At 52.7% G+C, this 16,026-nt stretch overlaps 1 protein-coding gene across 1 annotated transcript in view; it reads right to left on the reverse strand.

The window, feature by feature from the left end:
- CTIF (cap binding complex dependent translation initiation factor) overlaps positions 1–11,077 on the reverse strand; it is a 225,439-nt gene extending 214,362 nt beyond the window's left edge. The window contains 1 exon segment of the mRNA XM_075327260.1: positions 10,975–11,077. The gene's annotated coding sequence lies outside the window, so the exon portion shown is untranslated.
- Positions 11,078–16,026: the final 4,949 nt, after the last annotated feature.

The following is a 16,026-nucleotide window of genomic DNA, read 5'->3' on the forward strand; positions in this document are numbered from 1 at the left end:
GCCTTGGAGACCGACCACTGCTGCTAGCCAGTAGAACAGTGCTTACAAGTTGGGTTCTATAGAGCTTGTAAGCACTGATTAGAACCTGGCTAAAATCCCAGGAGAGCACTGGTAATAATTAATAATAATAATTTTATTAATTTATATAGCGCTATTAATTCCACAGCGCTTTACATACATTGGCAACACTGTCCCCATTGGGGCTCACAATCTAAAGTCCCTATCAGTACGTCTTTGGAGTGTGGAAGGAAACCGGAGAACCCGGGGGAAACCCACACAACACGGGGAGAACATACAAACTCCTTGCAGATGGTGTCCTTGGTGGGATTTTAACCCAGGACCCCGGCGCTGCAAGACTGCAGTGCTAACCACTGAGCCACCGTACCGCCCACAGTACCTCCTAATCTCAGACCACCTTCAGCGCCTCGCTTACAAGCTAGACAGCAGCAGCGGTGGTCGGTCTCCTAGGCAATAGGCTGTAAACAAAAAGTGCTAATATCTCAAGAACAGGAGCAAATTTTAGTAAGCAGTCGATTGCAAAAGTCCTCGTTTTTACCAGCGCTGTCCTACGTGGGTGCAGCAGGGGTGCGCAGGTATCACGTCCACTCAATGTCGGCCACAGGTGCCAGTCTTCCTCATAATTCTCCATCAGTCTGTACTTTATGAGGACGCACAAGCCACCCGGAGGAGGATGGGAGTCACGCGACGCTCCTAATATCACACATAATACTTACACATCATAAAAACGGATCAAAGGCAGCGACTATACATAAAGAGGGAGGTAGCCCATCCGTAACTGCGGCAAAACCTGCAATTAATAGAGAACGGCACAGCCAAGCTCCAGCAGCATGATGAGTGCAGTCATCCAGCAGCAGGGCTGTGGCCCTAATAAAGGGGATGGATATTAATTGGATTTAAAGGTCCTTAAAGTGGATGGGGGGGGGGGGGGGGGTGTTCAGCAACGTTCACATCGAAAGGGAGCAATATTGCTCCGCCTCACACCCGCTACTACCTGGCTGGTGTTAGAGTCCGAAACAACCGGAGCAGAGATGGCTGCTGATTTAAAGTGCTAAGCCAGCCCCCTTGTTCATTAACCGGCAGGGACAGAAGGGGGCTGGCTGAGGTATTGAAATGCGCAGACAGCCCCCGTTATACACACACATATACAAATTATTTATATTATATATAAATATATACATATATACACACACAGCGGTATATATAGTTTACATTATCTAATAATAGGTAATTATATATAATTCCAAGAAAAATCATAGAATTTCATTGTTTTGGCAGCACGTGTTCTGCCTACACAGGACGATGTGCTGCCGAGAATGAGGAGTTTAAAGCAAAATCATTTCACCTGACGAATGAGCATGAGACTTTGCTAGTCTGTTGGGTGGCTGGTGCCTGTCTACAAGGTACGATTATTGGGAAACGAGTGTTATTAGGTCCGCCCATTCCTGATTATTGGCCAGTATAAAATGCACTATTAGAGTCACCTGGTGGCCTTATAAAATTGCAATGTGTATTTTTTACCCAGAATTACACTTGTGGCTTGAAAGTCGGGAGCGCGGGTCTATATCCATCGACAGGAGGAAATGTGGGGGCGGGAGGGGGGCGCGGGTCTGTGCCCAGCGGCGGCAAGTGTGGGGGGGGGCAGCTGTGCCCACCGGTGGCAAGTGGGGGGGCGGCTCTGTGCCCACCGGCGGCAAGTGTGAGGGGGGGCGGCTCTGTGCCCACCGGCGGCAAGTGTGTTGGGGGGGCGGCTCTGTGCCCACCGGCGGCAAGTGTGTTGGGGGGGCGGCTCTGTGCCCACCGGCGGCAAGTGTGTTGGGGGGGCGGCTCTGTGCCCACCGGCGGCAAGTGTGTTGGGGGGGCGGCTCTGTGCCCACCGGCGGCAAGTGTGTTGGGGGGTGGGGGTGGCTCTGTGCCCACCGGCGGCGAGTGGGGGGGCGGCTCTGTGCCCACCGGCGGCGAGTGGGGGGGCGGCTCTGTGCCCACCGGCGGCGAGTGGGGGGGCGGCTCTGTGCCCACCGGCGGCGAGTGGGGGGGCGGCTCTGTGCCCACCGGCGGCGAGTGGAGGGGCGGATCTGTGCCCACCGGCGGCGAGTGGGGGGGCGGATCTGTGCCCACCGGCGGCGAGTGGGGGGGCGGATCTGTGCCCACCGGCGGCGAGTGGGGGGGCGGCTCTGTGCCCATCGGCGGCAAGTGAAGTGGCGGGTCTATGTCCATCGGCAGGAAGTGAAGTGGCTGGTCTATGTCCATCGGCAGGAAGTGAAGTGGCGGGTCTATGTCCATCGGCAGGAAGTGAAGTGGCGGGTTTATGTCCATCGGCAGGAAGTGAAGTGGCGGGTCTATGTCCATCGGCAGGAAGTGAAGTGGCGGGTCTATGTCCATCGGCAGGAAGTGAAGGGGCGGGTCTATGTCCATCGGCAGGAAGTGAAGGGGCGGGTCTATGTCCATCGGCAGGAAGTGAAGGGGCGGGTCTATGTCCATCGGCAGGAAGAAGGGGCGGGTCTATGTCCATCGGCAGGAAGAAGGGGCGGGTCTATGTCCATCGGCAGGAAGAAGGGGCGGGTCTATGTCCATCGGCAGGAAGATGTGGGGCGGGTCTATGTCCAGCGGCAGGAAGATGGGGGGCGGGTCTATGTCCAGCGGCAGGAAGATGGGGGCGGGTCTATGTCCAGCGGCAGGAAGATGGGGGCGGGTCTATGTCCAGCGGCAGGAAGATGGGGGCGGGTCTATGTCCAGCGGCAGGAAGATGGGGGGCGGGTCTATGTCCAGCGGCAGGAAGATGGGGGGCGGGTCTATGTCCAGCGGCAGGAAGATGGGGGGCGGGTCTATGTCCAGCGGCAGGAAGATGGGGGCGGGTCTATGTCCAGCGGCAGGAAGATGGGGGGCGGGTCTATGTCCAGCGGCAGGAAGATGGGGGGCGGGTCTATGTCCAGCGGCAGGAAGATGAGGGGCGGGTCTATGTCCAGCGGCAGGAAGATGAGAGGCGGGTCTATGTCCAGCGGCAGGAAGATGAGAGGCGGGTCTATGTCCAGCGGCAGGAAGTGAAGGGGGGGGTCTATGTCCATCGGCAGGAAAAGAAGGGGGGCGGGTCTATGTCCATCGGCAGGAAGTGAAGGGGCGGGTCTATGTCCATCGGCAGGAAGTGAAGGGGTGGGTCTATGTCCATCGGCAGGAAGTGAAGGGGCGGGTCTATGTCCATCGGCAGGAAGTGAAGGGACGGGTCTATGTCCATCGGCAGGAAGCGAGGGGTCTTTGCACCTCGGTTCTTTCTCTCCTGCCTGTCACACACTATACAGGTATAACAGAGGCAGGCTGTCAGCTCGGGGTAGTCAAGCCAATGGTCTGCAGCAATACATGCTGAAAAGGGAGGGAATGAATGGTCCAGCACCAATAGTGCTGGTAGAATGCTGATAAAAAAAAATCATCACCACCTACTAAAAATAAAGAAGGTATGAACATCAGCACAGTCCCTGAATATATTGTGCTAGACAAAGCTGTGCAAAACACGTTCTCAGTCACCACATGTGATCAGTATACGGTCTCATTTTCTGACAGCAAGCAGACACTTTGTAAATGGCAGAACAATTTCCCTACTCATCACATGAGCAAACAATCTGCAAATCCCATTAATATCCTAAAGTAAAGCCTGCTAGCAGTCACTGTGCATGACCACGGTGACTAAACGTGGAGACCCCTATAAGAAATCCTGCTTAATTGTTCCATGGGGTCTGCAGAAGGAAAGCCGCGTACAGGCAGGGAGAGCCCATCACTATACAGGCGGCCGATTCTACATCTGGGAGAATGCAAGTAGGAGTTCCAGTGTTTATGTCTGATGGTCGGGGGGTCCCACTTCTAAAACATGTACAGATGTGGACAGGGGGTCCCCTGAGCCGCCTTATGAGGTGGCAGCGGGCAGAGAATGAATGGGTGGGAGTGAGGGAACAGGTAAAGCTCAGCGGGTGGTCTTTGGGCTCCCCACGGCCACATTGCTGGGGTACAAGTGACAAGACTCTGATTCTGTCGTCTTCCCCCTTTGAGGATGGCAGCTTGGATGGGATCTGTGCTGCGGTCGGCCCCCTGCTGTGCGCAGCGTCCAGTGTGGCAGGTGCAGGGACACTGGCATCAATCATGGCTTCGGATCTAGGCAACACAAAGCCGCGGGCAGAGAGAAGGGGCGACTCATACGGGTCCTGGGTATTCTGCCCAAACGCCAATCCTCCCAGCAGCACAGAGCTGCTGCGCCAATCTTCACAATGGGCACAACGCCCCTGGCGGCTTTAGATGCCATCGCCCCAGTGTATATTTAGCTCCTGTAACAGTGTATGCTGGCATTAAACGCGTGCAGGATAGCATGATATCAAGAAATGACAGGCATCCGGGCCGGGAAAAGGTCACAGAACCAACAGTCCTCCTAACCCGGCCCAGTCCGGCCATGTGATGCTATACAAAGAGTGCAATGAGACAGAACGAGAAATTCCAATAATCCAGAAAGTCTGTTACACAAGACAAGTGATTATGCAATAATCCAACACCCTGCCTCCTTAAAGGGAATCTGTCACCAGGTTTTTGCTCCCCCATATGAGCAGCAATATGTAGAGACAGAGACCCTGATTCCAGTGATGTGTCACTTACTGAGCTGTTTACTGTCATTTTCTCTGCTGCAGATCTAGCAGTTATACAGAGCTCATGAATACGCTGGACTACCTGCAGCACACCAAGTAGTCCTGTAATGATAATCTCCTGCTGATTAAATAACGATTTTACCAAAACTACACTACGCAGCAAAGTAAGTGACACATTGCTGGAATCAGAATCTCTGCCCCTACATTATGCTGCTCTCAGATTAGGTGGCAAAAACCTGGTGACAGATTCCCTTTAAAACATCTGTCAGGGAATTAGATATTGACAAATCTAAGTCATCCATATGCTGGGGGTCCCACGCACCAACAGATCAGCTGCTTTCAGCTCCGGTGGTGTTAGATGCCACTGTTCACAACAATACAAAGTCGGGGGGGGCTCTCATCACAACAATGCAGAGTCGGGGGGGGGGGGTGTCTCTGATCATCTGATCACAACAATGCAGAGTCGGGGGGGTGTCTCTGATCACAACAATGCAGAGTCGGGGGGTGTCTCTGATCACAACAATGCAGAGTCGGGGGGGTGTCTCTGATCACAACAATGCAGAGTCGGGGGGGGGGTGTCTCTGATCATCTGATCACAACAATGCAGAGTCGGGGGGGGTGTCTCTGATCATCTGATCACAACAATGCAGAGTCGGGGGGGGTGTCTCTGATCATCTGATCACAACAATGCAGAGTCGGGGGGGGTGTCTCTGATCACAACAATGCAGAGTCGGGGGGGGGTGTCTCTGATCACAACAATGCAGAGTCGGGGGGGGTGTCTCTGATCATCTGATCACAACAATGCAGAGTCGGGGGCGTGTCTCTGATCACAACAATGCAGAGTCGGGGGGGGTGTCTCTGATCACAACAATGCAGAGTCGGGGGGGGTGTCTCTGATCACAACAATGCAGAGTCGGGGGGGGTGTCTCTGATCACAACAATGCAGAGTCGGGGGGGGTGTCTCTGATCACAACAATGCAGAGTCGGGGGGGGTGTCTCTGATCACAACAATGCAGAGTCGGGGGGGGGTGTCTCTGATCACAACAATGCAGAGTCGGGGGGGGGTGTCTCTGATCACAACAATGCAGAGTCGGGGGGGGTGTCTCTGATCACAACAATGCAGAGTCGGGGGGGGTGTCTCTGATCACAACAATGCAGAGTCGGGGGGGGTGTCTCTGATCACAACAATGCAGAGTCGGGGGGTGTCTCTGATCACAACAATGCAGAGTCGGGGGGGTGTCTCTGATCACAACAATGCAGAGTCGGGGGGGGGGTGTCTCTGATCATCTGATCACAACAATGCAGAGTCGGGGGGGGTGTCTCTGATCATCTGATCACAACAATGCAGAGTCGGGGGGGGTGTCTCTGATCATCTGATCACAACAATGCAGAGTCGGGGGGGGTGTCTCTGATCACAACAATGCAGAGTCGGGGGGGGTGTCTCTGATCACAACAATGCAGAGTCGGGGGGGGTGTCTCTGATCATCTGATCACAACAATGCAGAGTCGGGGGGGTGTCTCTGATCACAACAATGCAGAGTCGGGGGGGGTGTCTCTGATCACAACAATGCAGAGTCGGGGGGGGTGTCTCTGATCACAACAATGCAGAGTCGGGGGGGGTGTCTCTGATCACAACAATGCAGAGTCGGGGGGGGTGTCTCTGATCACAACAATGCAGAGTCGGGAGGGGTGTCTCTGATCACAACAATGCAGAGTCGGGGGGGGTGTCTCTGATCACAACAATGCAGAGTCGGGGGGGGGTGTCTCTGATCACAACAATGCAGAGTCGGGGGGGGGTGTCTCTGATCACAACAATGCAGAGTCGGGGGGGTGTCTCTGATCACAACAATGCAGAGTCGGGGGGGTGTCTCTGATCACAACAATGCAGAGTCAGGGAGCCAGAAACCCACATGAATATTGTATTGGCGGGGTCCGACACTCGGCACCAACACTAATCGTCTGTGTAATGGAGTACACACTGTATGCCCTGTGATGGAAACAAGAAGTGCAGCCGTTGTACAGTAGCAGGTGGTCGCAAAAGTGGTCCCCCCCCAAATGATCAGATACTAAATGGAAGTGGGCAGGGGTCACTGCTGGAGATGGAAGAGTGCAACACTCAGACACCTCTGACAGGCCCACAGACAGCGAACTAATGAATGAAGAGGCCACAGGGGCAGTTCTGAGCCCTGTCCACATGGTTTTCCACGAGTCAGACCCTCACAAACTGAAGCTATCAACTATTTCTTGGATGGGTCACACAGGTCATCAACAACCACTTCTGCCTTTTTGTCCCTTTCTTGCTGCGGTTGTGGCTCCCCACTTGCCCTACGTGCCAAAGAGCGCTCTTTGGCCGTGACACCTGTATGGTGGGAACACTATGGATATCATTTCCCCAAATACTTATTTAAGCTACGCTGAAGTTGCACGTCACGTTTCCATGGCTTTGCTGCGGATCAGGACACCGATTTATCTCGACGCTATGACTACCCGGCGCCATACAATTCTCTTTTTTTTTTTTGATGACTTGCATTTGAAAACCATGATATGAGAGGAGAAAAGCAAACTGAATAAACCCTCGAAGCAAGTGCCACATGGCCAAGAAAAGAGCAGCAAATGTCGCAGGCGGAGGGGACGCGCTCACCGCGCTCGAGTCCGGGGCTTCTGCTGCTGCTCGGTGGCTCGAGCGGTGGACCAGACCCGGGGACTCAAGCTGCGCTCCTCACCCGTGAGTGAAATGGGGATGGTATGTTTAGGGAGATTGTTCGTGACGCCACCCACGGGACGTGGTGATGATGGCACCACCGCTGCTGGTGACGGGGATCCCGGGAGAGATGGTAGGGTGCAGCTGAGATGTTGTCCCCTACGTGGGTAGGGGGGGTTGGTGATCCCGGGGCCCGGTGGTGTAACGGGGAGGCTGGATGGCTGGGGTGCAGGGTTGCAGGGACTGCGCGGCGCGGTGCCGGACGGCACTGGTGTACTCACTCAGACAATCACTGACAGAGTCGTAGGTAAACCAAACGGCCGGATGGACGGGTCCTGCAGCCGGCTGCAGTGTTGTTGTTGTGCTCTCCCCGGACGGCTGATGGTGGCTGTCTTTCCCTGCACCTGTGAAGATGCTCTTGACTCCTGTGGTTGCCCACCGGTAGTCCGCTCCCCGGCGTATAGGTGCCGTAGGAGCCCGTTTTGCCCGCAGGCGCTGGCCCTTGGATCTCTAGCCTGTGGCGGTGGCTGTATATCCTCTCTGGGTGGACGGTTGCCTTCAATCGGGACCTAGTAGTTGGGAAACCCCTGGGGTTCCTGTCACATTCGGATTTGACCATTGATGGCGGCTCCAAGCCTGGTCGGGGTCCGATGGCCCTGCCTGTGTGCTTAGCTTCACTCCGTTTCCCGGTCCGGTACCGGCGGGCCGACGCCCGACCCCGGTCCTTACGGTTCTGCGGAGTTCCACCAACTCCTGCAGACGGCCACCACCGTCTGCCAACCTTGCTGTCAGTGCCTGGGCTCCAACCCAGACACCTCAAGTGTTCACTCCTCTCACTTTCACCTCCAAGAATGAACTGTCCCTTTTCCCGCCTCCAGGCCTGTGAACTCCTCGGTGGGTGGGGCCAACCGCCTGGCTCCGCCCCACCTGGTGTGGACATCAGACTCTGGAGGGAGGCAACAAGGGTTTTTGGTTTGGCTGGTGTGATTACCTAGGGTGGGGGTGCGTTGCTATGTATGTGACTACCTGGCTAGTCCAGGGCGTCACACAAAACGGCACAGTTTACCATGAATTGGGTGGCATTGTGTGTCACTTGTACCCACAGTGCCCATCCCTAGTGATGCCCTGGTGTCCTCTGTGCCCAGCTGGACTAGGTCACTTAGTGCCCCGGCCGCCCCAACCGCCGCCCCAACCGCCGGCCCCCGGCCGCCCCAACCGCCGGCCCCCGGCCGCCCCAACCGCCGGCCCCCGGCCGCCCCAACCGCCGGCCCCCGGCTGCCCCAACCACCAGCTCTATTGTGGGGGTAGTAAAGCTGCACTTTAAGGGGTTATCCACCTTTGGGGCCACTTATTTTTCTTAGAAGTATTTGGAGCTAAACATCACTTTTGCAACTCATTAAATTACCCAGCGTTTGGCTTTTACAGGTTTTGTTTCCCAGTGGTCATAAAACAGCTGTGAGGAACTCAGAAAAAGACTGATGAGAGTTATAAAATCCCTATCAGACTTTGACAATAAGCTCACTGACAAATCCTCAGTTAACTCATTCTGCAGCAAACAATAGAAAGTTTAACACTATAGGAGGCGAACGGTACAAAATATTGCAAATACGATTCTTAACCCAAAATGAAAGCATTTAAGAATGAAAAGTGGACAATCCCTTTAAAACAAATCTAGGTCCAGTTCGGGAGGGTCATTGGTTTCACCCCCTGCACTTATTGGTTATCACGTGCATACCACTTTAAATTAACGATACATAAGTATCACAATTGTTACAAAAGTCACATTGCTTCAAATGGCCACAACTAGTGCCCACCTGATACAGCCAACAACAAGATCTTAGGGGGGGGGATACAAACTTCAGACAATAACCCCAAAGGCAATATACAAGACATTGGTGGGTGCCCCGAAAATGAAAAATTCCCAGAGTAACACATGCCATGATGCCACCAGTAGGGTAGACGGGCAGCAGCCACCAGGCCGGAGCCAGCCAAACTAATAAATGCATAGTAAAAAGTTTTGCAACTTTCTAAAATACTTTATTTTGTAATTGTTGACTATTGTCAAAATCACTGAGGGGGGGGACGGGTCCCGACAAACAGGCGTCGGGGGGCTTGGTACCCGACAAAGCAGCGTCGGGGGGCACAGGTCCCGACAAAAGGCGTCAGGGGGGGGCACGGGTCCCGACAAAGAGGCGTCGGGGGGAGGGGGCACGGGTCCCGGCAAAGCGGCGTCAGGGGGCTCGGTACCCGACAAAGCGGCGTCAGGGGGGCTCAGTACCCGACAAAGCGGCGTGGGGGGGCACAGGTCACGACAAAGCGGCGTGGGGGGGCACAGGTCACGACAAAGCGGCGTGAGGGGGCACAGGTCACGACAAAGCGGCGTCGGGGGGCACGGGTCACGACAAAGCGGCGTCGGGGGGCACGGGTCACGACAAAGCGGCGTCGGGGGGCACGGGTCACGACAAAGCGGCGTCGGGGGGCACGGGTCACGACAAAGCGGCGTCGGGGGGCACGGGTCACGACAAAGCGGCGTCGGGGGGCACGGGTCACGACAAAGCGGCGTCAGGGGGGCTCAGTACCCGACAAAGCGGCATCAGGGGGGCTCAGTACCCGACAAAGCGGCATCAGGGGGGCTCAGTACCCGACAAAGCGGCGTCAGGGGGGCTCAGTACCCGACAAAGCGGCGTGGGGGGGCACAGGTCACGACAAAGCGGCGTGGGGGGGACACGGGTCACGACAAAGCGGCGTCGGGGGGCACGGGTCACGACAAAGCGGCGTCGGGGGGCACGGGTCACGACAAAGCGGCGTCGGGGGGCACGGGTCACGACAAAGCGGCGTCGGGGGGCACGGGTCACGACAAAGCGGCGTCGGGGGCACGGGTCACGACAAAGCGGCGTCGGGGGGCACGGGTCACGACAAAGCGGCCTCGGGGGGCACGGGTCACGACAAAGCGGCATCGGGGGGCACGGGTCACGACAAAGCGGCATCGGGGGGCACGGGTCACGACAAAGCGGCATCGGGGGGCACGGGTCACGACAAAGCGGCATCGGGGGGCACGGGTCACGACAAAGCGGCATCGGGGGGCACGGGTCACGACAAAGCGGCATCGGGGGGCACGGGTCACGACAAAGCGGCATCGGGGGGCACGGGTCACGACAAAGCGGCATCGGGGGGCACGGGTCACGACAAAGCGGCATCGGGGGGCACGGGTCACGACAAAGCGGCATCGGGGGGCACGGGTCACGACAAAGCGGCATCGGGGGGCACGGGTCACGACAAAGCGGCATCGGGAGGCACGGGTCACGACAAAGCAGCATGAGGGGGCTCATAAAAGCAGGAAAGTTTGCAGAAATAAGTTGTGATGTCCCTGGTCAGTGCCCTGGTGCTCATTGCCCTGGTGCTCAGTGCAGACTGCAGAGGACGTGCTTTCCCCCAATACCAGGCACACCCACCCCCGGGGTCACAGGTCACACAGCTGGCACTCACAGCCTGGTAAACAAAGGGAGGACCCCAGCAGGGAGCAGCAGCCCAGCCGGGCACAGCCACGTCCACATGGGGCAGCCACCACCCGCCGGCCAGGCCGCAGCCCGGGGAGCAGGGTGCCGGTAACGCCGGGCACAGGCGGGTACGTACCTGAGCACCGAGCTGTGAGCTCCCGGAAGCGCCGGCCGCTGCTCCCTGACACTGGCCGACAGCCCCAGCCTGACACAGGGAATGCAGGAGCGTGACGTCACGGCGCCGCCCCTACACGGAACCACGTGGGTCCAGCAGCACCACGGGGCACGCCGGGAAATGTAGTCCTAGCAGAAGAGCGGTGAATAGGGCGCTAGAACCAGAGACTGAGATATGTCAGAAATGTGCAGAGGAATGAGAGCAACGCAGGGTGACATCAGTGAGCGGCAGCCGGGCCGTGCGAGGGATCACCACAGGACAATCCACAGGGAGCACACAGCTCTACATATATAATACTGCACACAGCTCTCACATATAATACTGCACACAGCTCTACATACAGTATATAATACTGCACACAGCTCTACATACAGTATATAATACTGCACACAGCTCTCACATATAATGCTGCACACAGCTCCCATATATAATACTGCACACAGCTCTACATACAGTATATAATACTGCACACAGCTCCCATATATACTACACACAGCTCCCATATATAATACTGCACACAGCTCTACATACAGTATATAATACTGCACACAGCTCCCATATATACTACTGCACACAGCTCTAAATATATAATACTGCACACAGCTCTCACATATAATACTGCACACAGCTCTACATACAATATATAATACTGTACACAGCTCCCATGTATAATACTGCACACAGCTCTACATATATAATACTGCAACCTCCTGCTCTGTGGCCTCCCTTACAACACTCGTGCACACATCCAATCTATCCTAAACTCTGCGGCCCGCTTAATCCACCTCTCCCCTCGCTACTCCCCAGCCTCGCCACTCTGCCAATCCCTTCACTGGCTTCCCATCGCCCAACGACTCCAGTTCAAAACATTAACCATGACATACAAAGCCATGCACAACCTGTCTCCTCCTTACATCTGTGACCTAGTCTCCCGGTACCTACCTGCACGCAACCTCAGATCCTCACAAGATCTCCTTCTCTACTGCTCTCTCATCTCCTCTTCCCACAATCGCGTACAAGACTTCTCCCGTGCATCCCCCATACTCTGGAACGCTCTCCCTCAGCACATCAGACTCTCCCCTACCGTGGAAAGCTTCAAGAGGAACCTCATGACCCATCTCTTCCAACAAGACTACAACCTACAATAACCCTCAGTCCAGTACACCACTGCGCATCCAGCTCTGTCCTCACCTATTGTACCATCACCCATTCCCTGTAGACTGTGAGCCCTCGCGGGCAGGGTCCTCTCTCCTCCTGTACCGGTCTGTTTTGTAATGTTAATGATTGTTGTACGTATACCTTCTTTCACTGTAAAGCACCATGGAATAAATGGCGCTCTAATAATAAATAATAATAATATAATACTGCACACAGCTCTCCATATATACTACACACAGAGCACTCTCCATATATAATACTGCACACAGCTCCCATATATAATACTGCACACAGCTCTCCATATATACTACACACAGAGCGCTCTCCATATATAATACTGCACACAGCTCTCCAGATATACTACACACAGAGCATACTTTCACTGTAAAGCACCATGGAATAAATAGCGCTATAATAATAAATAATAATATAATACTGCACACAGCTCTCCATATATACTAAACACAGAGCACTCTCCATATATAATACTGCACACAGCTCTCCATATATGCTGCACACAGCTCCCATATATAATACTGCAAACAGCTCTCCATATATACTACACACAGAGCGCTCTCCATATATAATACTGCACACAGCTCTCCATATATGCTACACACAGAGCGCTCTCCATATATAATACTGCACACAGCTCTCCAGATATACTACACACAGAGCATACTTTCACTGTAAAGCACCATGGAATAAATAGCGCTATAATAATAAATAATAATAATATAATACTGCACACAGCTCTCCATATATACTAAACACAGAGCACTCTCCATATATAATACTGCACACAGCTCTCCATATATACTAAACACAGAGCACTCTCCATATATAATACTGCACACAGCTCTCCATATATGCTGCACACAGCTCCCATATATAATACTGCACACAGCTCTCCATATATACTACACACAGAGCGCTCTCCATATATAATACTGCACACAGCTCTCCATATATGCTACATACAGAGTGCTCTCCATATATAATACTGCACACAAAGATCTCCATATAGAATACTGCACACAGCTCTCCATATATACTACACACAGATCACTCTCCATATATAATACTGCACACAGCTCTCCATATATGCTACATACAGAGTGCTCTCCATATATAATACTGCACACAGAGCTCTCCATATAGAATACTACACAGAGCTATCCATATATACTACACACAGTGCGCTCTACATAAATAAAAATGCACACAGCTCTCCATATATTCTACACACAGAGCACTCTCCATATATAAGACTGCACACAGCTCTCCATATATGCTACATACAGAGTGCTCTCCATATATAATACTGCACACAGCTCCTCATATAGAACACTGCACACAGCTCTCCATATATAATACTGCACACAGCTCTCCATATATGCTACATACAGAGTTCTCGCCACATATAATACTGCACACAGAGCTCTCGCCACATATAATTCTGCACACAGAGCTCTCTCCACATATAATACTGCACACAGAGCTCTCTCCACATATAATACTGCACACAGAGCTCTCCACATATAATACTGCACAGAGAGCTCTCTCCACATAATACTGCACACAGAGCTCTCTCCACATATAATACTGCACACAGAGCTCTCGCCACATATAATACTGCACACAGAGCTCTCCACATATAATACTGCACACAGAGCTCTCTCCACATAATACTGCACACAGAGCTCTCTCCACATATAATACTGCACACAGAGCTCTCGCCACATAATACTGCACACAGAGCTCTCTCCACATATAATACTGCACACAGAGCTCTCGCCACATATAATACTGCACACAGAGCTCTCTCCACATATAATACTGCACACAGACCTCTCTCCACATATAATACTGCACACAGACCTCTCTCCACATATAATACTGCACACAGAGCTCTCTCCACATATAATACTGCACACAGAGCTCTCCACATATAATACTGCACAGAGAGCTCTCTCCACATAATACTGCACACAGAGCTCTCTCCACATATAATACTGCACACAGAGCTCTCGCCACATATAATACTGCACACAGAGCTCTCCACATATAATACTGCACACAGAGCTCTCTCCACATAATACTGCACACAGAGCTCTCTCCACATATAATACTGCACACAGAGCTCTCGCCACATAATACTGCACACAGAGCTCTCTCCACATATAATACTGCACACAGAGCTCTCGCCACATATAATACTGCACACAGAGCTCTCTCCACATATAATACTGCACACAGAGCTCTCTCCACATATAATACTGCACACAGAGCTCTCCACATATAATACTGCACACAGAGCTCTCTCCACATATAATACTGCACACAGAGCTCTCCACATATAATACTGCACACAGAGCTCTCTCCACATATAATACTGCACACAGAGCTCTCCACATATAATACTGCACACAGAGCTCTCTCCACATATAATACTGCACACAGAGCTCTCCACATATAATACTGCACACAGAGCTCTCTCCACATAATACTGCACACAGAGCTCTCTCCACATATAATACTGCACACAGAGCTCTCGCCACATATAATACTGCACACAGAGCTCTCTCCACATATAATACTGCACACAGAGCTCTCGCCACATAATACTGCACACAGAGCTCTCTCCACATATAATACTGCACACAGAGCTCTCGCCACATATAATACTGCACACAGAGCTCTCTCCACATATAATACTGCACACAGAGCTCTCTCCACATATAATACTGCACACAGAGCTCTCTCCACATAATACTGCACACAGAGCTCTCTCCACATATAATACTGCACACAGAGCTCTCTCCACATATAATACTGCACACAGAGCTCTCTCCACATATAATACTGCACACAGAGCTCTCTCCACATAATACTGCACACAGAGCTCTCTCCACATATAATACTGCACACAGAGCTCTCTCCACATAATACTGCACACAGAGCTCTCTCCACATATAATACTGCACACAGAGCTCTCTCCACATAATACTGCACACAGAGCTCTCTCCACATATAATACTGCACACAGAGCTCTCTCCTTACACATTACCGTAGTAACAGTATAGTGCCTTGGAATTCAACAATGAAAATACTTTCTGCCTGTAGCGCCACTAGGGGGAGCTTCTGACACTAATATTTTTAGAGTGAACCAGTCACCAGTTCATGCGGTGTTTTCTATGGGAAACAAAACCTGAAACTGAGCTCCTGATAGTGTAGTATTGCTTACAGGACAGCATGCACCAGATCAGATAAAATCACTATTTTGCTCCTGTAGCGCTAAATCTTCATATTTATGAGCTATAGCGCCTCCAGCCCTCCCGCCAGCAGAGGACATGTTTCTTTAGATAAGGCAGCAAGAAACAGGTGTCTGTGCTTCTATACAAGTCCTATCTAGGTTAACAGCAGAATTCTTAGCTAGCTACCGCCCCCTAGTGAAAGCTCACAGTAGCATTTTGGATAATTCATGAGCAATCAAGTCTTCTGCAGCTTGTTACCTTAAGTGTCAGTGTCCTTATCCTGTACCCCAAGTGTCAGTGTCCTGTACCAGAAGTGTCCTTATCCTGTACCCCAAGTGTCAGTGTCCTGTACCCCAAGTGTCAGTATACTGTATCCCAAGTGTCAGTATCCTGTACCCCAAGTGTCAGTATCCTGTACCCCAAGTGTCAGAATCCTGTACCAAAAGTGTCCTTATCCTGTACCCCAAGTGTCAGAATCCTGTACCAGAAGTGTCCTTATCCTGTACCCCAAGTGTCAGAATCCTGTACCAGAAGTGTCCTTATCCTGTACCCCAAGTGTCAGTATCCTGTACCAGAAGTGTCCTTATCCTGTACCCCA

This window comes from Anomaloglossus baeobatrachus, chromosome 1, assembly GCF_048569485.1.
Source record: "Anomaloglossus baeobatrachus isolate aAnoBae1 chromosome 1, aAnoBae1.hap1, whole genome shotgun sequence".
Taxonomy (NCBI): domain Eukaryota; kingdom Metazoa; phylum Chordata; class Amphibia; order Anura; family Aromobatidae; genus Anomaloglossus; species Anomaloglossus baeobatrachus.